Genomic DNA, 22889 nt, shown 5'->3' on the forward strand with positions numbered 1-22889 from the left:
GGGCTCTTTTAATAATAAAAGAATGGAAAAGGAATCAAACACATCCACCTATCTTAAAGTGGTGAAGTGGGAAGAAGGACCACTCAATGATCATTCTCTAGAAATTACTTAGGCAATAGTGATTGAAAAGATGCATTTTGCATTTAAATAATGAACAATGTGCTTATTTGACTATGTCTACAGAAACTGCCTGGTAATATCAGAACACAATTATAGAATGACTAGGAGCACATTATTTTCTTTTTTTTTTACATATGAACTACAAAGCAATGTAAGGAAACCTATTATATGTGAACTAAACTTGCATTTTTATATTTTTAGAATATTTGGATATCAACATATCTAAAAACAAGCAAGCAAGTTAAATTCTCCTAAACCTCCCCAGTATTTTAATGGAGCAGCACCACATGTCAAGCACCCAGTCAATCTCTATAACTCACCAAGTTGCCTTTTATTGGTCAGAATGAAAAGCATATACCTTTTCTGTGAGAAGTCGGTTGATATTTGGGGCTATATAGAGGAAACACAAAAATGCAGATTTTATCTACTTTTAGTCAGGCCATAAACTGTAAGGCATGAGCTTTGCCTTACTAAGGCCCCTTATTTTTTTCATCAGACCTACTAATATTTGTTGTATGTTAGAAAGAAATACACTGATTTATGGGGGGGGGGGGGGGGATTCCTTCTGTCCATATTTGCATTAGGGGTTGTGTGTGGGAGTGTGCTGGTATGTTTTCAGGTTAATAAAAATTAAATATAATTCAAGTAACATGTGATTGCCAAAGAGTAATCTTATTTCTTGTCCTGTAAAATCAACAGGGGTTAATTAAGTAAATTTCTATGTCTTCTCAATTCTTTGCACTTTAAGACCAGGACAGTAGCATAGTAATGATTCCTTTAACTACATTCACACTAAGTTAGACATTGCCGGTCTCTTAGCCACTCTCTTAGAATACTAGAAACTAAATAACTTCAAATACTCTTTCTTAATTTTTTTAAGTTAAATAAACATAAATAAGGGTTCATAAGCTACAAATATCCCTAGGTATCAAATTTATTGAAAGTTTATAAACAATCATCTTATTTGTCTATATCTAGAGCTCCATCATTTCGGTTGACTGTATACTTCTATCTTAATGTCACTCTGTATGTCAAAACCTCATCTATAATCATTTCAAATGCCTTATGATTATTTGGCATACTCCTGATCTTTCATCTTTATAATTACTATTATAAGGGGTAATTTTTAAAAGCTTTAAAAAACATCGTGAGTTGCTAGAATCCATTGCTTGACCCATAAAAGTGATGCCAAGTAAATTATTTTCGTGTTGCTGTAGTTCACTTATGTCAATCTGTGCACAGCTTTCACACACATTTTGTGGTTTAAAAAAATCAAATGCATGCAATCAAGGAAAAGAAATGATCTATTGAATAGATATCTCTAATTAGAAATGGGTGTCCATTTGCCTTTTCGATCACATCACTGTTAAAAACCCACAACAGAATTTTTACTCTACTATGGTAATGTTGTGCAGCTGCATTAATCCTCTCAAAAAAAGTCATACTGTCAAAAATCTAAATATTAGCACACCCATCAGAAATCTATGTAAAAATATGTTCCAGAGCTTGCCAAATTAAAACAGTAATTTTAAAACAGTAATTTTATCAATTTGCAATAAAGATGGTTAAAAAGTTCTCAGATAACTTGAGAAAGTACACAGCCTTAGTAGTAGAAGGCAGTTAATGCTTGAACAACTCGGGAGTTAGGGGCACAGTCGAAAATCTGTGTATAACTTTTGACTCCCCGCAAAATTTAATAGCCTACTGTTGACTGGAAGCCTTACCCACAACATAAACAGTTGATTAACACATATGCTATATGGTATATGTATTATATACTGTGTTCTTACAATAAAGCTAAAGAAAAGAAAATATTAAGAAAATCACGAGAAAATAAGTTGACAGTATTGTACTGATAAAAAAAAAAATTCACATTAAGTGGACCTGAGCAGTTCAATCCCATGTCATTCAAGGGTCAACCAAATATTGCCATAATTCTATTGCTATCGTAGATAAGTTTTATAGCCAAAAAGGGAGCTGAAATCAAGGAAGGCTTCAATATGCTGTAGTTGAAATATTATTAAAACTTTTGGTAAGGTATGGAAAAAATCTTTTCACTTCAGATATTTCTTACAGCCATAGGTATATGATTGAATAGATTCGTTGTGTATATTCATCATATCTAACTTTCTTATTGTGGTCAGGCAAAGCATACCTTTCCTGTGAATGTTTTTAAGAGATAAAAGTGGTTGTAATTAAATGGACAAAATCATATACTACATACAATATTGGGTCTCCTTGTTGAACCAATTCTTGATACATGCGAAAAAGTATTTATTTAATGAGAAGAAACATACCAGCTTAAGTTACATAGCTGTTTTTCACTTCCCATTTTATTCATTTTCTTGAAAGCTAATTCATTTTCCTGAATGTTCAAAGGCTGGGAATTGGTGTCCATGTGCCTTTTCTACCATATCCATGCAGAAAAACGACCACAGAACTTTCACTCCACTACTGTAATATTGTCCATTTCCATTCATCCTCTCATGCCCTTCCACGACTTCTGTGAACTGATGTATATTAATACATAACTGTGGAGGTAGAAAGCAAAGTACCCGCTGGAGAGCCTCTGCTCTCCTCAAGGCAGAAATGTCCACTACTAAGACTCTTAAATTTGGCTCCTGTAATGTCCATTTGGATGAAGCTTACCTATCACAATCATAACCAACTAGCATAATGTCACTACAAATTATCACCAACACCAAGAATGTCGATGCAAAATTAGTCTCTCACAAGGCCTTGTAAATTTCTAAATAAGAAGAACTCCAGCCATATTTTAAGTTATCTAGAAAGTGGGAGCAACACATCATGTTAAACAACCCTGTCTGTATGCCAGGGTTTTAGTTTCCAAACCCCACCTGGGAACTCCGTCATAAGACCGGAACCTATTGCAAAACCAAACAGGTTGGCAGTCTTCTACTTGAACCCAATAAAAAGAGCTTACTAAAAGTGTTTACTTTTATGTTTGGTCTCATTAAACATGAGTTACATCAAAACAGTATAATTTAAAAAAAAGATTACTTCTCTAAAAATGACTCTTTAAACAAATATACAAAAATCATTCCTCACATCAGTACCACAAATTGATTTCCATTCTTACATATTTTATTGAGTTCAAAGTAAACTTGCCTGTATGTCTTTGAAGTCCTATCTGAGAATTATATTTTTCCAATATCTTACCTTAATAATTTAAACTAATGAAATCTTGCCATACTGTAGTTCACTGACAAATTACCAGGTAAACTTAGGTTTCTTTCACAAATGGGTGATCTGAAAGTATGCCCTTACCAAATACTTGTTGCCTAATTAGAAACATGAAATCTACTTCGGTCAACATGTTCAATTCTGCTCTTTAATTACAATAATTGAAATTTTTCTGCCAATTAAAGCTTATTAGTAAAGGTCATCAAGAAAAAGCTACTGCCCCCAAATCAAACTAAGCTTTAAATAATAATTGAGTCCACACAATCAAAATGTAACTTTAGCTTTAAAACTACAGGTTTTGGAAGTGTAAGTCAATCTGCTTGTGTCATATCAAAAAATTTGTTCAAAGAGATAATTTTTTTATTGTTTAGGAATGTGACGGAATTTATGTTCTAAATAAGAATAGCATTCATGAAAGTTATTTAATGACCCCCGTGCACTAGACACAATGGACAGAAAGGTTAGCATGTTGTTGTTCCAAGATCACTCTCCTTTGCCAGATGGAATAAGGAAAGTTGTGTATGCGTAACTCCTAGCTATTCATTTTAACCTTCAAATGTACCTCAAAACTGCAACTTTCTCACCTAGAAGTTTTATTGTAATGCAACCATTATAAGAATCAACAAAAAAGAAATGTTATTTGACTATAGGGCTGAAATCATTCTCTCCAGTTCTCAGGCTTAAGGAGGAGGTTGAAAGTCCAACACATGGTTGGCAAGTGTTTACCATCTACTGTGAGAGTTTTAAGCAAGGAGGCATTAAACCAGTAATAAAATATGATATGTTTATAGAACTGTATAAAATTAATGGATAATTTTTGTGGTTGCAGGTGATAAAACTGAAAAACCTTATGAAAGGGCTAAAATTTAATAAACAATACTTATATGCATGTTTCTAAAGAGACGTGAGGTTGTGTTCTCACAGTGCACTACAAATAGGAGAAGGTCCATGCTGATGGACCTTGCCAGAAGGTCTTAGCTGGCAAGTTTGTGCAGAGGTGGATGGTGGTGGGTACTTCTGACCCATTCAGAAACAGGGGCTGGAATATAGTTTTTTAAAAAAGTCAGAAAACATCATTCTAGCCTTAGAGCAGAGGAGAGAGAGCTTTTTGTTATCACTATAGTTTTACAGTTTGACCTCCCCCTCTTCTACATCCCTTCTTATCGGATACGAGTAGTCTAAAAAAGGATAATCAAAAAACTCTTGTTCTATTTTGAGATTAGCAGAATGTTTTAAATTCACTGCTAAAATCCACTGTTGGTGAAAAGTATTCAGAATCCTACTGCCTAAAAGATATAAACGCTTTTCCTACTCTTCCACTCTTCCTCTGTACTGTCTGTGAAGGTTCACGGGAAACCAGAAAAACCCACACATGCCTCAGGTACGGCCGCATCATCATGCCATGTGCTCAGGTGGCAAAATGTATACACAAAGGGATTAAAAACAAAACACATTATACTTCGTCCTTTTTTACCTTCACACAAAGAATTTATTTTTGGCACAACTGACTCTCAGTGATGCATCACAATTTTATTTTTTTTAACTTAAAGTTCAATTGAGAGGCAGTATTGCCTAGCAACTATGAGCAAAGCTTCTGGTAGAACACTGGGAGAGTTCAAGTCCTGAACTACTCTCCACCTACAAGAACTGTGACCTTAAGCAAATCATTTAACTTATTCTCAGATATAAAAGAGGGATATTAATAATAGTACCTGACTCACAAGGTCACTGTTCTCATTTAAGGAGTTAATACACGGAAAGGGTTGAGAAGAATGCCAGGCATACAGTGAACACTCAAGTCAGTGTTGGTTATTATCATTACTGGTGTTGGAAATCTAGTTTCAACGTATTTCAGAAATAAAGAGATAATGGTGCCAAAAATGAATATTGTGATCTTCTCCTTTAGAGCTCCAAATGTCCCCCATTCCTCCTGTGAAACGGTTTGCTATTTAGCTGAAATTAGTGTGGTTTATTTTGGCCAGTTACTTTTATATATGTTTAGAGCATGTTTACATCTTTTAGTAATAAAGTAATGACTAATCATGTTAAAGTACTCAATAATTAGTTTCAACCTCAGTAACATACTATTAGGACTAATGAGTTTACTCTTCTTAACGTTAGCTTTTCCTCTGTATAGGCTACTCTAACTCTATTGTGGCTATCTAATGTTGCTTTTGTCCAGATTCCTAATGAATTTCTTTTCCAGGCAAAACATTGGAACGCACAGTCTACACAAATTCATTAATATACAAGTATCCGATTCCAAATCAGATGCCAACGGGCATCACTCTCTTTGTACTTTTACAATAGAGGACTGATTTGATTAATCATATAGCTGTGATTCACTGTATTGTCCCCAGAATGGCTCATAGTGACAATGCTCCATAAACTCACAGGATTTTAAGACTTGGCCTGTCCAGCTTCTCACCTTGCCAGTGACTGCTTACATCTCATTCCATCAATTACTACTGCTCAAAATAGCTAAGATGCCTCTTAGGGAAGAATCACAGGATATTCATTTGACACTTAATCTATGTGGCTTATTGTTTTCCTTTATATTACTTTTAGAGTCTTTATAATTTGCTGTTGCCTGGGTTAGTAAAATTAAATAGTTTGGAGATTTTATTTTGAATTACCTCCAAATGACCTTATACTCGTGGAAGAAAAAAATTTAAGTATCAGGTCCACATAGCCTTATGGCTAAGAAAGGCATCTGTTACACATTCAAGATGTGAGCATTGAATGAGGCTGCTTAATATGAAAAACAAACAAAAAAAAGTGTCTTGTGACCAACATGTGGCATTTCTGGAACTACATCTCCTCCATCTTTGTCAACTCCTAAACACATCCACCTACAGTGTAAAAATAGCCTTTTTGTAATACCTCCAGCAGAAACACTGATATAACTGTTCTTTCCTAAAGTTTTTATAAGATGACAGAGCACAGTGCAGTAAGTCAGGATAAATGGATGCAAATTTGAGGTTCAGAAATCATTGAGGTATTAGATATTAGAATGAGCATTCCTATGCTACTGTTCAGGTTTCAGAACCATCCTGAAAGGCCCCCTTTCTGTACTGTTCTGGAGAGAATGTGGTAGGCTGCTCTGTTGTGGCAAAACATAGTTCCAGTGTATGTTCCTGTAAGCAAATAGCACTTATTGTCTGACATTTAGGTGGTATATTTGGGGGCTACTTCAGTTAATTTGCAAATCAGTCTTTTTAATCCCAAACTTGATTTTCCTTCAGCAATAGATTGACAGTTCTGATTATTTACATTATTTCTTCTATTTAACCCTATTTTGTGTTCGAATAAACATGCTGCCAGTAAAATCAACAAGCATTAGGTTTAATTAACTTTTCCAGGATATATCCTGATAATAAACACCACTGTAAATCTAAATGGCCACTGTTTGACTTTTCAAAAATTATATTTACACATTACCCCAAAACTATGTATCTCTAATATTCACAAAAGTTAAAATACTAAAATTAATCTTCATGCTTTACTACAGAAAAAATTCAGAGTGGTATTATTGATCAAAGTAGGGTAACTACATACTGTTTTAATTGGATAATTTTCTAATCAAATTATAAACACCAATAATCTGTTTGAAATTTTTAGAGTTCTTCTGTTTTGTGCTTTCTGATTCAGGAGGAAAAAAAGTTAATTTTCTAGCTCAGAAGGGAAAATGAATCAGGCAGAGACCTCAAAGAAGATAAAGGCAATGCTCTGTTATCAACATTAAGGCAAGAGAATGATAACAGAGATCAAACAAACAACGGGGATATTGCAAATTGTTCATTGTCAGGAGAGACTGAACCATAGGGTTTATTTTGTAATTGTTTTTCATGAGTCAATGTCAACATTGATTTGCACCGTTTGAACATATATCAAATGATAGAAAGAAGTAGGCCAGACAGATATTGGGTGATATGAGGAAATCTGCCAAAGAGGATGTCTAAGTATTAATTAAAGTCATCGTTCAATTTTTAATAGAAATGAAAAAAAATGGCTGAATTTGATGATATAATTTTCAGATGAGAAAATGTAATTCTCAAAATGCTAAGTGAAACTTCAGCAAAGTATAAGTGTTTTTGAATAGATAGGATTGTTGCCCAAAATTAGAAAGCAAGAAGTACCAAAGTTTTAAATATAGGAAAATTCATTTATTTTAATGACCCCTACTGGTTCATTTTCTTTGGTACAGCAATGCACAGTCACAAAAATCATAGTAAGCAATAAATTAAAACTATGTAAAGACACCAAGTTAACAATTACCATAATGATGAGATTGACACATTTCTGATCGATCATATGTAGAAACTAGCTACTGCAAACAGAGTAACATTCATGTGATTTCCATACCAATCCTTATTTATATGTATCTATTTTACTAAGTTTAATGTATACTGTTTCCTGGTACTAAATTAGCTTAACTAACTGTCCATATTTTCACATTGAAAAATGAATTACATTAGTTATGTGCTTGGTCATATCAAATTTATCATTTCCCACCAAATTATTTTATTAAGTATATTTAAGTGCCATTACACATTTTATTCCTAAGGTGTACACATTCCTAAGGTTTCAATTTTGTAGCTCATTTAGGTTGGAGTAATTACTTAGAGATAGTTGCCTAAGTATCCACAGAACAGTTGGAAAGATCTTTTTGGAGGTAGGCACCATCTTGATGGTTATCACTGAAGCCTAACTGCATTTAAAATAGTACATTTTCTGGCAGTGAAAATTTATCTTAAAAAAAGGTCTGCACAAGAAAGTGCAGGTGAGGCATTAAATGCACCATTTTTCTAAAAAAAAATTCTGTTTGAATACTATGTCAGAATTTTGAAATGACCTGCTCATATAAACATCATCCATATGTAAATTAGTGTTTTAGAAATGATTAAAGTTAAAAATATTATAGTCTGTCTTGCCTGAAATATAAAGCTCACTTATGACATTTTCTTCTGTGATTAAAGGAAACCAAATCTTCAGGATATCACTGTTTCTCAATTTAAGAACAAAATATACAATGAAGGTCTCAATCTTTCAACATCATTTCATTGCATTAATTCCTTGAAATATTGTGATAACTATTCATAAGAAAATAGACTTGCCCAACTCATAACCATCTGGAGGTAAAAGCCAATTAAACCAAATATTTATTCTAGCAAGAGTTTAAAATCTATGTTTCATTTAAGCTTAAATCTTTTCAAAGGGTGAAGGCTGTTTCGCAGAATATCATGATTCAAAATGACCCTTTAAAAAGGGATCTCTAAAAAAAAGGGGGGGATCCCTGTGTAAGTGGAACTCCATTTGTAGAGGACACTGTCTTCTTCCACTTAGGTTATTATTCAACATTATCAATGTGTGCCATGTTTTTAAAGTGATTTTTAATATAGCAAATATGCTAATCTCATAGTTACAAAAATGAAGTTTTCTCACAACTATATTTTATTAACACCTTTGCCTGTAGAAGACGTGTGATTTTAAGGATGAAAAAGTGCATTTCCCTCTAAATTAACCAAAGGATAAATTTAAATGTGGCGTTCTTATAATTAGAGTAATAGATCTTAGAATTTTATTACCCTACTGAAAGATCAAGTCTCTGGCACCAGTTAAGAAAAAGACTTCAAAAAATATATTTCAGGGAAATGATGACATCAATTTAAAACAGAGAGAACTCATATTTTAAATAAGGGAATTCCAAGAAAAAAAAGTATTGTGTTTAAAACCCACTGGAATCTTTTAAAGCAAAAGCAATGTCTTATTTTCTTAAAAATCTTTCTCTCTCATATGGTTTCTGGATCACAGCAGTGACTCAATAGATGTCTGTTGAATAATAGAATTAATGAAAAATAAATATTAACATACATATATCAGTAGATCCTATTACAGGTCTTTGGCAGAAAAAATTCATAGTTATGTATTTTTTAAAAAGATTTTAAAAATTCTCAAAAAAATACACATTTAAAACTGTAGGATATAATTCTGGAACAAGTTTTAGTATCCATTAAGAAAAATATAACATGGTGTAGTAGTCTAGTGATAAAGGCTAGAAATTGTCTACTTGCAAAGCTTATGCCCAAATAGGAATTCAACCTGGAAAGATCCCTCACACAGCTACAGGAAAAAAATCAAGTGGACTCTGTTCACAGAAGGAGAGATGTGAGAACTGTAGCACAAAAAATATAATTATCTTCATAAAATAAGTGTTTGGTCATTATCTGAACTGTAATTTACATATACTTCCTGGGATGCACAATCACTTCTCTATTCTAAGAGTTAACAGAGGTTTATCATTGAAATGGACAACATAAAATGGCGGTCATCTTGACTTGTATTTATGTATATACAGTATACATTGTACTTGATGCCATGAGAAGACCAAATATTTTTTTATAAAAAACAATAAATCTAAAAAAAAAACAATAAATCTAAATCTTTAGAGTCTGATTCTTGCCACTTAAAATGCATTTAACACCTTCATTTTGTCTGATTATCTCCATGTTTGCCCTTGTGGTGGGGTTAAGTAAAATTTATTGAACATCTAGTATATGCCATGCTATAAACTTTACAACTCCTTGAAGTCTGATAACTCAAGGTAACATCCATACTATGTCCCTGCTCTGCTCACCATCCCACTGCTGTAAGATAGAACATCTTAGCATAAAACAATCAGTACTCTAAAGGAAATCCTGCCAATGTGCTATGTTTTATCTGTTTGATTCAAATTTTCCAAGCACAAGGAGTAAGTTTGCATATTGTTTTTGTTCTAAAGTCCTTTTTTTCTTACTTGGCCACTGTCTGTATACAAAATTAGAACTAAACCAAAAAGCCAATACAAAAACAATTTTATCACACTGAGAAGATAGTAAAGGTCAGTAGACGTTAAAATTTTAATTTCTACAACCAAGTCACAATGAAGCAACTAAAAATTGGCCAAATCTACTTATTTAGTTGATAAAGTTAATTGAATTAGTAACAAATCCCCACTACATTCTGCTCCAAATCCAAATCAATAACTTCATCTTGATGATTTCAGCTAGTCTAACACAAGGCAATGATTCTGACTCCAGGATATTTAAAAAAGGTATTTTTCAGATGCCATCATATCGTGTTATATTTTCATTTGTTGGATCCAATTTATGTTATTACGTCACCTACAGTTTCAAACAATATAGGCCTGCATATTTAGACATTAAAAACTTGCTTATAAGTGAATATATATTACTTTAAAATAAGAAAGGAAAAAATCTATTGATTTTTATGCTTCTGGCTTACATATGATGAATCCCAGAAATATGATCCATATACTCCAAGGCATTTTAACTAGTTTGATTACACCATGGATGTCATTACTTCAACAGAGATGCTTTCTAGTCTATGGAATAATTGGAAGCAAAAACCAGCAGGTTTCAAATGGCTCCAGCTGTGTTAAGTACTGACTGTGAAACAGATTCACTCTCTTATATGTTGTTTTGTAATAGGAGTGATGTATAAGGTGAAAATCCCCAGACGGGTGGAGCTCCAATGGGCAATCAACAGGGAAGTAAATTAATAACAAATGCTAAAAGCAGAATAATTTTAAATACAACATGCGAATGAAAATGGTGAAACACTCAAAATGAAAGACAAAGCAATTATATAAATGGGAAACAATAGGGACTAAGATTCAAAAGAAAGCAGAAGATCCTGTCGGCACTATTCTGATGCTGTTGTTACAAGATCAACTTTTCAGAAATCCTACATAACCCCCCCGCCTTCCAAAAAGTGTTTTAAACCAAAGGCAGATTAACAAAGATAACTTACTTATTAAAAAGATATAAAACTCAGATTCCAAAAAACCACCAAGAACAAAACTAGAACAGGCATTAAGTGAAATCAGCACCTCTGTCAGTGGCAAGCTGATATCCTTGGACAGAAAAAAAAGAGAAGATAGGTTTTGTTTTGTGTGAGGGTTTTTTTTTTTTTTTTTTTTTTTTCATGTCTGCCTACCGGAGGCCAAACATTTAGAGGGGTCCACGTACCCATTCACTTAATCTCAAGATAACCTTATGGCTTAGGCATGATCACATTCATTTTACAGACAAGAAAAGCTAGGACTGGTATATTTATTTTTTTTTTTTTTAATTAATTTTTATTGGTGTTCAATTTACCAACATACAGAAAAACACCCAGTGCTCATCCCGTCAAGTGTCCACCTCGGTGCCCGTCACCCATTCCCCTCCAACACCCGCCCTCCTCCCCCCTTCCACCACCCCTAGTTCGTTTCCCCGAGTTAGGAGTCTTTATGTTCTGTCTCCCTTCCTGATATTTCCCAACATTTCTTCTCCCTTCCTTTATATTCCCTTTCACTATTATTTATATTCCCCAAATGAATGAGAACATACACTGCTTGTCCTTCTCCGATTGACTTATTTCACTCAGCATAATACCCTCCAGTTCCATCCACGTTGAAGCAAATGGTGGGTATTTTAGGACTGGTATATTTAAATGAAGTGCCCAATGTCACAGTTTTTAGTAGCAGTTCATGGAGTCATTTTTCCTACTCCAAATATCAAATTACTTCTTGGGTCTCCGTTTTTTTTAGCTGGAAAAAGAATTAAATAGGCCAAATAGTCTCAAAGGCCCATTTGAGTCTTGAGAAACTATTCTGTGCGTTCTTTTAGACACCAAATTTATCTTTCTAAAATTAATATAGTAGCTAGACACTGCTCTAATCACTATTCAATTATTATTTTGCTTCTTTTTATAGAATCCATACATGATTCTAGGGTGATGTCTGGCTGACTCAAAAGATTATTAAGGGAACTTTAATGTAACAACTTTTTTTCTTACTTCTAAATCACCTGTCCCTATCAAGCAGGTAACAAAGTAAATCTATTGAACACTATGTTTAGAGGTAATTACTCAATAATCTAAGTATTTAAAGATTCAAGTCAAAATTTCTTTTTTTTATTTTTATTTTTTATGATAGTCACAGAGAGAGAGAGAGAGAGAGAGGCAGAGACACAGGCAGAGGGAGAAGCAGGCTCCATGCACCGGGAGCCCGACGTGGGATTCGATCCCGGGTCTCCAGAATCGCGCCCTGGGCCAAAGGCAGGAGCCAAACCGCTGCGCCACCCAGGGATCCCTCATGTCAAAATTTCTGATGAGAAAGGTTAGAAGAAAAGGAATCTGGGACGTCTGGGTGGCTCAGTCAGTTAAACATCCACTCTTGGTTTTGGCTCAGGTCACGATCTTGTGGTGGGTGAGATGGAGCCCAGCACTGGGCTTTCCACTCAGTACAGAGTCTGCTTCAGATTCTTTCTCCCTTTATCCCTTCCCCCACTCATGCTCTCTCTCTTAAATAAATAAAATCTTAAAAAAGGAATCTGGTTCTGTTTTTTTAGTTCATCCTTTCGTTTTCCATTATATCTCAATATCTATTTTTTTAAGAAGGTATTATGATGGGCAGACATAGTGGTGTGGAAGAAATGAAGGAGAAGATGGAAATTGGAGATATCTGATTATGTGACAGGAAAGTATTTCCATTAGAATCAGTAGTTTGGCAGTTTTCTAATTTTCTGCTTCCCTCTGATGTACATGCAGAAATCATTGAGTCAAGACACTGATAAATGATACAAAGGTGTACTATATATGTTAAAAAATCAAAATGGTAAAATGCAGAGTCCAAGACAAGCTATACAAGCTCATCCATAGGACTGGATTAAGTTAGACCTCCAGAAATATGAATAGAGGGGTGCCAGAGAGCCCAAAATTTCTTAGATTAGAGAGCATAGTGATTCCTTGGCCACAAAAAATTCTTTAAACTAATTAGAGCTTTTGTCATCAGGACACACATGGTATAGAGGAAAATATGTACGGCAGCTAAAGTCAAACATTCAGTCTCTCCACATATATTTTATTCATTTTGGCCTCTGTCACAGCAGCAATGGATACAGATGAACTTCACTTACCACATTTTAACGTAAGCTAGAGTTAGTTTACTAGGAGGTAATTTGTAAAGAATAATTTTGAGTGCACTGAGTTGCCTTATAATATGGTTTTTAAAATATATATATATAAATGGGTTGCAAACCTTTGCAACGAAAATATGTCCCTAATGAAGAAAATGTTTCAAACATATATAGCCTAAAAATAGTGTTTTACAAGTAAAAGTAGGCCACCACATATAAGGAAGAAATACCAGAGTAAAGGTAGGGTTGTAGCCTGGAAATAAAAGCCATTGGCTTTAGCCATGTGACTTGGGAAAAAAAAAAAAAAAGCCCAACATATTTTCTGAATCTCAGTTTCTACATTAGCTGAGAGAGAAGGGAACATCTTCCTTATACGGTTATGGGGATGAAATCAATGCAACTGCTATACACACAGAGAGTACAACGCCAATACCAGCTCCTCTCTCTCGGTTAGGCCAACATTTACTGAATGCCTGCTAAGTTCACTCTTAGGCATCATTGTAGATTTGGTCTTGGAAATACAAAGGTAAATAAGATACATCTCTTACTTTAAGGAACTTGCCTACAGCCACCGTAATTATTAAGCTTTAAATTATGATATAGCAGTATTTGACTTCACTGAGTTACCACTTGAGACTGAAGGATCATGAGGAACGAGGACCGTGTTTTGAACAATCCTGAATATACGCCTGGGGTTGCTACTGCATTGGCTAGAGTGGATGCACAGCCTTGCCAATAACAGATGGTCCTACAGGAATAGTTTAAACCCTGAGGAACGTTGCTTCCAGTATCATCCAGAAGTCAATAACCTTAGCGAAAGCAGAATTTAATTGTCTAAAACAGAGACTTGAGGTGTCAAAATGATTTTGCTTAATTATTACCATGTTTAAAAATCAATCAATGAATTCAACATATTTTGCCGTCACTGCTTGGCAGAAGATTTTGCTGTCAAGACCAAGAATGAGCTCATGTCAAACTAAAATATCCTAAAGACTGTGTCTGTTTTTACTACAACTTAATGTAATTTTGATACTCATTTCAATTCTGCAGCAAAAAGAGAATTTATTTTTATAAAAATTCTAACATCTTTTTTATGTTGGAAATTTGAAGATTAGGAATGCATTGGAACATTAATCCACACAGTTAAATTTAACATTACTTCTTCACCTTGAAAATGGTTATCAGTAAGAAAAACTCAATTTTAAAAATTGCAAAAGAAAAAAAGATCGAGATTTTCTATTTCTAGGAAGAAAGGACACATTGTGGGTGTTTTGATACTTTACGGATGTTCTTGAGCAAAACACACAGACATGCAGAATAGATGTGCAGAAAAAAAATCTGCATCATTTAAAAATCTCTCAAGAAACTTAAGAAAGCAGGTGTATATTAAGTAATATGAATGAATATAATCCACCTAGTGAATGACATGAAGTGGAGCAAAGAAAAGTCGCCAGTGCAGGTGTGTTCACAGCTGACAAACAGAAGGAAGGCTATTGTGATTCTAGGCTTCCAATGTGAAAATTGGTTCAATGACATGAATATATGACACAGGAGGGCATCAACTCACAACTCAGAACTCACTCCATTTTGTCTCCATTTGTCACTTGCACCTTCTACAAAAAGTTTCCTGCAGAATCCTATGTAGCTGTGTATTTGAAAGTCCTCAGCATGCAACTCCTATCACACAGAGGCACAGACTGGTTATATCCTCCGAATCCAAAAGACACCAGTATTTTTTTTTTTTCCCAAAGAAAACATCTACTACAGAACTCCTGTCAGCAGAAGACATTTTCTTCCTATAAAAGATATGGTTTCATTTTCTATATCCTTCTGTGTTTCCATTCTTCTCCATATTGAGGTTTGTTTAATGAGGAAAAAACCTCATTCACTGAATTGCGGTTGCTATTGTCTTGCACAAAAAACGTTTTTGTTTTAAAAATCAATCATCTATGATGATTCTCAGCAAGTCCACTGTACCTACTGTGGACTGCACATGGATTATATGCTCTTTCTGGTAGGCAAAAATATAGGATTTGTAAAATCATTTCAAAATATGCATGGCTATTTCCACTGATTTATATCTAACGGGGCCAAAGACATTAAGTATTAAAGAACTGCAAGGCATTCTACTGAGCACTGTCATGAAGGTAAATGTATTGAAATGCACATATGTCTGGAACGAGATGCTGTGCTACGGATACACAGTATTTACAAATGGAGCAAAGACAAATTCTAAAAATACAGCCTGAGAAATGTTTCCATATCAATTCCTAGGAGGATCAAAGCACTCACTTAGTAGCCAGCCCTCTTCATTATGGTAATGCTATAGTTTTATAGATACCTAGGGTTTTAATCTGATTTACATGTAGAGGAGAATCTATGCACACACAATTGAGGGTTTCTTCTCAGGAAGAGTTGAAAGCCAGACCACAGGCATCCAGAGTGCTGAAGGTAAGTGTGGGCAGGCCTGCACTGTCCACTTGGCATCACTAGATTCATCAGAAGGCAAATCTGTCTATTCTAAGGCATGTGTTTGGCATTTTTATTCTTTCAGACACTTCCAATGTTTCTGCATTTGGAAAAAATAGGCAAGACTAATTCCCTAGGCTATAAATCACTCTAATGCGGAGGGGAAATGTGTTAGCTAGTTGTATTACAAAGCCTTTACTTCATATTTAATAGGCACCTGCGATACCGGCATTATACAAAGCTCTCTACTTTGCAAATCTTTAAAACCCCACTTAATTTTCAGCACTGATTTCCTGCAATCTAAGAGCTTATGAAGGGTTCACTGTGTTCATACAGATCTATGCAAAATGTGCCAGAACTTCCCTGTCTGTGATGGCATTCATTTGGAGGTGAATCCCAAATTTCTATCACTGGCATGCTTATTTCCGACCAAAATAAATATTCTTAGAATGAAAGCTGAAGATTAGGAGGACAAAAAAAAAGGAGGCAGAGTAACTAGCACTGGGAGAGATATATGCAAATATCAGCTCAATGACAATTCTTCATACCATTTACAATTGAAGCTTAAAGACCCAAATACTCTGCAACCCATTAGTTTCTCAATATCCTGGAAGGGATTAGAGTATTTCTTAATCAACTGCTAACAGACTGAAAAAGGCCAGAGACTGGATATTCGCAGGCAGTGCAACACTAAAAGGCAGAGATGGTCAGATAGAAAGACAAGCGATGGGAGAATGTTAAAATACAAGATATTATACAAACATGGCAAACAGACCAAATTTCCATCTCCCTGCAGCCCATATAATTAAAAAATCTATATAAATTAATGAGTGGTGAGGTTGTGGCAGACTCCTTTTAAGAAAAGGTAAGTTAATTGCACTTGTTTTCTCAAGGAATTCCGGAATAATGAGCGTAAAACGACTAGAAAGAATTAATCAAATATGCCTCAAAGACCATGCTTATATCTTCGCCACCCCCAGCAGTACAGGTGGCTCCAAGTCCATCATTTTAAAGTGTTATGTGCTGATGGCGCTGTAATCAATCAGACTGTTAACGATCAGGGGAAATATTTTCACATGCCATTTAAATAATGGATATGTATGTAAAAACACATCCCTAATGAATGGCTTCAAGTTTTGAATGCCTTCAAGTCATATTACGGCTTGGAACAGTCTACTAGTTCTGCTACCGTTCTTGTCTATAGGATACAAACTGTCTAGAGGACAAAAATATGAGTGAGAGATTAAATATGGGTTGTTTTCCCAGCTTGTTCCTGCCATCATTCTTCACTGTTAAGGAAGGGTAGTTGTTTTACTTAGGAATTTCCATTTTAATCAATCTTGGCTTAGGGAAAAAGGAATATAAATCAAAACCAAAATGTCAATCATAGTAATATGTCTTTCTTGTTCTATGTTTCTGATGACTGACAGCCCAATAGGTTTGTATCAAACAAAGGTAAAAAGCATGTGTTCCTTTCCAAATGAAATGTTTGACAGATTGAACAGCTATCTGAAATAACTGATGAAATCTTAAATAGCAGAGTCTTTACATGAGAGATCTCCTTTCTACATTCAGATTTTCCTCTGTGATCTGATGCAGATTTGAGGGATCCTAACTATTACAAAGAATTTATCACTTTAGCATCATTAGTTATTGAGCTACTCTGCCTCCAGATACTGAAGACTTCAGAGTAAGCCCCTTGCTGATTTGCATTCTCAAATTCTCACTAACATCTGGCCTGTGATTAGAGTCATAGTTAAAAAACAAAACAAAACAAAACAAAACAAAAAAAAAAACACGCAAACTTCAGGGGCTTGGTATATAAAATCCTGGAAAAGATATTAAACATCAAATCAGCTTTCAAAAAAGCCAAACTTTAAAAATCCATGTCAACTAATTCTTAGTTTCCAACTACCTCGACTATATAAGATATTAACTGGTTCGTTAATATTAGCAGGAGAGAAAAAAATATTAGCAGGAGACTAGTTTGAATAGAGGATCTCCATCAAGAAAACACCACCCTAAATTCAGAGAAAACACCACCCTAAATTCAGAGAACGCTTACCACAGGGATTTTAAGTGAAAGTGGTAAATAATCCATCAAACTCAGTTTTGTTCTGGTCTGTAACAGTATGCAAGCTAAGAGTTCGACTCTGCCAAAGCCAAACTGAGAAAGTACTGAAAAAGAGAAGGATAGTTGACATGGCCCTCGATCCTATGAACGCTTGATCCGCTACCTCTGGACCAATATGACCACTGTAGTTTTTAGCATGTGGGGGATTTCTGCATTCCTACCCAACCAAAACACAATCAGAAATAAAATCTGAATAACAAAATAAAACTGTGGAAACAGAGCTTCTGAGAAAATAATTTACAGGTCTCATTTTCATACCTCAGTACTGTCATGTAATCTAATAGGAAAAATAATTCAGAGGCCAATTTTGGGGGGCATAGTTTACACAAATCTCATGTATGTCAACATGAAAAATGAAAGTTCAAGAGTCAAACTAATTCACAATTAGTTATAAGGAAATGTGATTTTAGGTTTGAGGTTTTTCATTAAATCCAAATTCTATTTTATTATTTCACATATATTTCAATTTGTGCTATTACGAGAAGATGCATTATAGCTTGACATATTTAGTAAGACTATGCATATACCATAAGAATATAACACATTATTACAAGTACAATACTTGCAAGGTAATTTTAATGATGCTAACGCCTGTTCTGTGACTCCATAAGGATGACTCATTTGAAATTAAAGGAACATCAGTTTAGTGTTCCTATATATAGAAATAATTGCAAAATTTAGTAGATAATATTTTAACTACAGAAATTATGTTCTCTATGTTAACACATATTCAGTAATCAGAAGACACATCTATGCTTAATACGATGGCAACTTTTATTTTTACTCTCTTTAAGGTTATTAGCAATGAATACTAAAATACACCTTGAATTTTATAACTTAGCTGTATCAATTTGAAAAAAAAAAAATCAAGTATTTGTCCCACAAACCCAAGAAGAAAGGTGGCCAGTTTGAATAGATGGTCCATCCTCATTTCAAATTCCTGAATCAGTCCAAGGGGTCTGGGTATCCTTTGCCTTATAACTGACTTCATGATCACAGGGCACTTAGCCAAAGGGAAGGAATAGAAATAAAAATCACAACTGACATCACTTTAAATATAACTTGCTTTGGGGGGGGGGGAGCAATTTTTCTCCACATGCCACCTGTGTTCAACTGTCACGATACACTGCAAAATTTAGTAAAGTAACTCCAAGTTTTTTACTAGCCTCACATTAGTTAAGATTTGCTCCCTTCACTTTCAATTGCATTTTTTCACTCTTCTAAATAGCAATTCTATGACTGTCTTGAGCCTTTTACGTGACATAGCATTTTAGTGGCTGTAGTGGGATTACTCAAAAATGAAAAGTAATCATAAATATAGCATAGTATCTCTAAATGATTGGGAATAGAAGCAACTCCCTTTACACAGTACAAGTATATGTATATACTTGAGTATAGCATGCATACACGTTTTCAATGTACAATTCCTTCAATATATACACAGATGTATATAGGAGCCGATACTCTCAATTGAGAACAGTGAAAGTCAGGATGTTTAAACTCTAAAATAAGCATTTCATTTAGAAAATTAAACATGACCGTTTACCCAGAACCAAACTCTAGTACAACTCTCACAGATTGTGTTATTACTGGAAGAAGTTGTCAAATGTAAATAGGTCACTTAAAAACAACAACAACAACAACAACAAACATTTTCATTCATACCCCCACAAAAAAACCACACTGGGGCCAAGAAAATTAATTCCCCAAATGCTGTCAACCGGATTGGGAAATAGCAATAAACAGCTTACTGTAAAGCCCCTCCAGCTACAATAAAACAGCTGTCAATAAGTGAGCCGAGAGCTGGACTGTACACAAACAGGTACTCTGGAAATGATCATCTGATAGGGAAGGGAGCTGAGGTTTCTGATTCCAATATGCTGAGGCAGTGGTTCTCAAAGTATGGTCCCTGGGCTAGTAGCATCCACATGGCCTAGGATCTTGTCAGCAGTGTAGATTTTCAGTGCCACTGGGGGTTTAACCCAATGGCGCTGACTCAGAACCTCTGGGAGAGGGGTTCAACAACCCATGTTTTAAGAAACCCTCCACGTGATTCTGAGACACTTTAAAATGTGAAAACTTAACGTCATACATTATAAAAATCATATCCATTAAGAATATATTTCCCTTTTAGTAAAATACACCAATGAGCTTTATCACTGAAAGCCTTACCAGAATTAATTATGTTGTCATCCTCTTAATCCTGTAAGAGTGAACTTTGCTTATTTGTGAATATCAAAATATGATCTTGCTTTTCTTTTTTTTTTTTTTTTTAAGGGACATTTCACTCAATCTGTGAATGCTAAGGGTACTTCCAAAAATTCATGTGAAACAACTGGTAGAAAATCCAGTGACAGATTTGCCATATTCGAGGAAAATGAAAGCTTAGTGAAACAAAGTGGATGAGGAGTGCGGTTTACAACGTTCTTTGCGGGGTCACACAAGGCAAAACAGCAGGTGAATAGAAGACAAAATAAGAACCAACGCACTGTAAGCAAACTCATGGTTCAAGAGTCAGACATCATGTTTTCATTGTACAGACAATACAAATTAATGATATTTAAATTTGGTAAAGCTTTACTCAAGAAGAGTCTTACATTTTATTCACACATCACCTAGCACCATTAAGTGAAAAAGTATTCCTCTTAACAGCACTGTGCCCACTCAACTAAAAATCTTCACAGATTATATGTTTATAAATTCCTTTGAAAGCTTTTTTGTTGTAATAAACCCTACTTTTTCAAAATTGTGTAGCTTCGGGAGCACATTTTTGTATAAAAGCCACGAGTGGAAGTGAAGGAGCTAAAAAAAGAATTTTTATTTTAGCTTAACTAGAACATCTTCAGATAACACTCATGTGGTTCAGTTAAAAAAAGAAAACTAAAAGGATAGTATATAATTTGTGTTCCTCATTCATAGAAAATATGCCTCTTTTATACTAAAATTGTACATATTGCTATCACCACCACTTCTCCTTACTTCCAAAATTCCTTTTCTCTAACATGGCACTTTTTCTTCCTCAGCATGAAAACTTCTGAAAGGTATAAGCAAAGCCATTTCAATAGCTCTTTATCATAATAGTGAATTATAGCTATGTCTGAACATCAAAGTGCCTACAATGGGAACTGCACAGTGACACATGGTCTCAAGGAATGTCTAAAACGCACTTTAGTTCCAGTTAGAGAATTAGTCAGCATCCTATTTTAAAGATTACATCATACAAATACTCTTATGACTAAGCCTCAACAAAATATCTTTTCCATAATTTGCTGAAATGCACTTAACATTTATGTCACTGTACTACATATAGTTTCAACTTTTGCGAAGTCAGAAAAAGTGGGCCTGTACGTCAATGCTAACACACACCACATTTACATGAAAAGAAAGATGATGTCGGAAGAATGTCAGTATATCCTTTCGGAAGACAGATTTCAGATTTTATGTGAAAAGTTTAAATCATGTTCGCTTTTCTTAAGATTCTATGCAAATCAAATCATAAAATATCAGTGTATTGTGAGTGACCTTCACATTAAAGGTAAATTTAAAAAGCCATTTTCTTTCTTTTCATTAACAGCAAATTCATATTTAAATCCACTTAGCTTCATAAATTACTCAACATGATTATCTATTTACCAACTTTTATAAACCTTTACTAAGCTCGGAAATTTCCTAAATTTTAAAACACCATTCTTTCTTGAAAAGCTGAGGAATTTAACATAAAAATACATCTTTCCAACTTCAACTTCTATCGAATAATCTCACATTCTCCTCTAGAGTTTCTATTCAGACTTATTTAAATTCCTTTCATTCTGTGCACTCTAGCTCTAAGTATATGTACTTTTAAAATGCTCTAGGTATCTAATCTTTTACTTTAAAAAATAGAAATTTTAGTCGAGTAATCACAGGCATTATGCTTACTGTTCTGGGAATATCTATGTGATCCACTGTCAAAATTATTTTTATAAGTATCTATTGCCACAAAACCTTAAAGTCACTCCAGAGCAATAAACATTAAGATGGTAGGTAGGAGGGAAATAGAGTTTCAATAAAACATTCTACTTCCCGCCACCCCCCACCCCCCCCAACATAAGAAAGGAAAAACTCTCGAGTTTTCAAATACTAATCAACAACTGTCAAAACTACTCTGCAAATTTATTTTGCTTGACTTGATTTTCTGAAATCTACACGTTCCTTATTTCTAACAAATTCAGATGGGCCATCACCATAGGTGGACTCAATACCAACAACAAGGATAGAACTTGGGTTACGAAATCCTAGAAAGTTGGTGTGGTGAGAGCTAATCGCAAAAGAGCAAGCAAATGAATTTAAATGCTAGTTGCTCCAGAGCAACTATCATTAAATAAAAGGTATCTTTGGTTGTAGTACCAGCTTGATCCTTCCCTCCCCCCCCCTTCCTTGCTACTGCGGGATTGGCACCTGGCCAGCACAAGCGACATGATACCCTAGTGCCATCTACAGGCTATTACTGACACTCAAATTTCATGGCAATAGACAAGCACCAGTGAAATAAATTAGACAGCGCTGCATTTAAATCTTTATTAACAAGGAATTATTAGACCTAAGAAAAACTAATTCTGGATTTGGTTGAAATATGAGTTTCTCAGCCTCTTAATCCCTCTTCATATGGCATATTTCACAGTTTAAAATGAGTTATGACAGATCACTTATGCATTACTAAGATGGGAGAATATTTACAATGGATTCATTCTTTTCTATATAAATTGGTTATATCAGGGAGAAAGCATTCCTTCTATTTTTTTTTTCTTGAAAGAGTAATTTGGCCATTATGGACAATTTGCCAACCTTTCTAGTCAATACCCGATTTGCTATATTACAATGAAATCATCTGAAATCAAAGAGAAGGCTTCCTATATGGCTTCGTTGCAATCTAGCGACAATCATGTGCTTCACAGCTGATGTACATTTAATAATCTACTATCTTGTTTAGAGACTAAAAAAAAATTAACCCCTTTAGCAAC

The 22889-nt window shown here is 34.6% G+C and overlaps 1 protein-coding gene across 16 annotated transcripts in view; it reads right to left on the reverse strand.

Moving 5' to 3' along the window:
- Positions 1-22889, reverse strand: part of PCDH9 (protocadherin 9) — a 959413-nt gene that overhangs the window by 930929 nt on the left and 5595 nt on the right. The window lies entirely within an intron of this gene.

The sequence above is a fragment of the Vulpes vulpes genome, chromosome 6 (assembly GCF_048418805.1).
Source record: "Vulpes vulpes isolate BD-2025 chromosome 6, VulVul3, whole genome shotgun sequence".
Taxonomy (NCBI): domain Eukaryota; kingdom Metazoa; phylum Chordata; class Mammalia; order Carnivora; family Canidae; genus Vulpes; species Vulpes vulpes.